General features: G+C 47.8%; 1 pseudogene; it reads left to right on the forward strand.

Annotated features, from left to right (window-relative positions):
* Positions 1-1,173: 1,173 nt before the first annotated feature.
* Positions 1,174-1,381, forward strand: LOC142287661 (U2 spliceosomal RNA; annotated as a pseudogene).
* Positions 1,382-2,644: the final 1,263 nt, after the last annotated feature.

Here is a 2,644-nt window from a genome sequence, read left to right on the forward strand (position 1 = left end):
AGCAACGGTGGATGCTGCTGTTTGGATAGCATGTGTATCTACTGAGAACAGCTTATCAATGGTGGCAAATCGGAGCAGCTTAATCTCTTGCTCTCCGCAGTTCAACACTCTCATGGGCACTCTTCCCTTCCATATTAATGAATAAAACTATGATGTAAATAGCATATAGATACCCCACAAATGCAGATAAAAGTAGGTTATGGGAAAAGGGGGAAGAGAGAAACAGGAAAATAGTGGAATAAAGTATACCTTCCAGGTGGGAGAGGAAATGGCAGCACAGCCAGTGGAGGTGAAGCAAGGGGAGCCTGCAACTAAAGAGTTGAGAGCGTTATCACATGGTGACTGAGCCTGATTGTAACGGGAGCATAGAGGTGCCGATCCTGTCTTACCTGCGTTGGTGTAGAAGTGGGTGTCCTGTGGTGGAGTCAGCTATGTGCAGTGGTGGCCGTGGGTTCTTTTATGTGCGACCGTAGTAATAGCTGCGCCCACTTCCTGTATGGGAGTGGAATGCAGTGAGGGTAATGGAACGCACGCCTGCGCATTTGTGTTTAACGTCGCGCATGTGCAGAACGGAGAAAAGGCTGCGCTCACTTCCTAATGAAAGGGAGTGAGACGCATCTGGGAAGGGAAGGGAAAAGATTAGGGTTTGGGGATGATGAAAGGGCTTTCTACGGGCAAGGATGGCAAAGGGTGGCAGTGACGGAAAGTCAGGCAGCCTGTCCTGTCCTGTCCTGTCCGTCCGTCTTTTTGTATCATGAATTGGAAAGACTGCAAGGGGGAGGGGAGGTGCTTGTGTCCAAAAGGAGGAGTTATTCAGATTCATTGCAGTGGGCGGCGGCTGCAAAAAGCACCATTCTTCTTGTTTTTGCTCTGCAAAACAGCCTTTTCAAGGGTTGGCTTGGGTGACAAAATGTCTTCTGTAGGCGTGGGTTTGTCTCCCTCTCCCTAAGATGTGTCCGGTATAGGCCAGGGTGCCACTCAAGGCCGTAACCAATTCGGGTTATAGCTTCTCGGCCTTTTGGCTAAGATCAAGTGTAGTTTCGGAGGACGCTACCTTGGTCGGTACTGGAAGGTGCCTGGGATTGCACGTCTGCCGGCCTTGAGGAAGTGTGTGCGCCTTCTGGTGACACATAGCCCTCTTGTGCCTGGACGGTTCCCAGGCAACGGGAGGCGATCACCTTTGTTATTTTGAAGTCCTACTGATAAACAGAAAAAAAAAAAAAATTAAATCTGTTCTTATCAGTTTAATATCTGATACGTCCCCTCTCTGGGGACCATATATTAAATGGATTTTTAGAACAAGGAGATGGAAAAAATCTTGCTCTGTCCACTCCACGCATTGACCTGGTATTGCAGTACCTCCAGGACCGGTGCACCCCTTCTTAACCCAGTTTCCAAAAGCAGAACTCAATTCACCTGATTCAAATGAGCCCCATTAGTGAATTGAAAGAAAGCAAAAACTTTATATGCACCTCAATTTGGCCAATTCACTTTTCACACTTTCACCCTTTTTTTTATCTTTCACACCTTTTACTTGCTTTATTGATGCAAAAAGCTGTGCCAAATAGCAAACTCATCTCCACTCAACTTGACCAACTCTGCTATGTCCCGTGCAGTATCTTATTCTCAGTCTTATCTAGATCATTTGCAATTGAATAGAATAGATCCCTTTTGGCTGCTTATGACTGTGTAAAATATGTAGTTTTACTGGGCTGGGATGAGAGAATCCATTGAAGCATGGTGTAGGGATTGTGGTTCCTGTGTGCTAAGAAGAGAGGCTGGCACCAGCCAGAAAGCCCCATTGCAGCCAATAATCACTTAATAACTTTTTCAACTTGTCATCATATGGGAGGCCTTCCATTCCTTGTAGTAGTCTAGTTGCCCACCTTTGAACTGACTCTAACTTCTGAATGTCCTTTTTAAAATGTGGAGCCCAAAACTGGTTCCCATATTCCAGATGTAGCCTTACAAGTGATTTATAGAGGTGTAACAATACGTTGGGATCACGGGATATAATCTCCCTTTTTATACACCCTAAAATCTTGTCCCAAGCAGCATTCCATCAGCCTCTGGAAGGTTCCTGGCGCATTGCACAGCTCGAAGGGCATGCTTTTGAACTCGCAGAGACCCATAGGGGTGGCGAAGGCGGTCTTCTCCCGGTCTGCCTCAGCAACGGACACTTGCCAATAGTGACTAGTGAGATCAAGGGTAGAAAAATAATTTGCAGTTCTCAATGCAGCTAGCGATTCCTCAATACGGGGAGTGGTGCCGTCCTTCTTTTTTAACAGGATCAACAGAGCTGCCCAAAGGCTACAACTGTCACGGATAACCCCAGCCGCCTTCATGTTGCTCAACATGTCCTTGGTACACTGGCAATGTGAAGGTGGTATTGGCTTATAGCTCTCTTTGATGGGTGGGTGTGCACCTGTGGGGATGTGGTGTTGGACCCCTTTTATTCCCCCAAAATCTAGCGGGCTTCCCACCGGTAACCCGCTCCCCAGCTTGGATGGATGCTGAGGGAGCCCCTTTTGCCCGCAGGCTCTGGCCCTGGGAACTGTAGCCTTGGCGGTGACTGTGCTTCCCTCTACGGTGTGAGCTGTTGCCTTCAATCGGGTCTTGACTGCTGGGAAACCCTGGAGGTTCC

The sequence above is a fragment of the Anomaloglossus baeobatrachus genome, unplaced genomic scaffold (genome assembly GCF_048569485.1).
Source record: "Anomaloglossus baeobatrachus isolate aAnoBae1 unplaced genomic scaffold, aAnoBae1.hap1 Scaffold_74, whole genome shotgun sequence".
NCBI lineage: Eukaryota > Metazoa > Chordata > Amphibia > Anura > Aromobatidae > Anomaloglossus > Anomaloglossus baeobatrachus.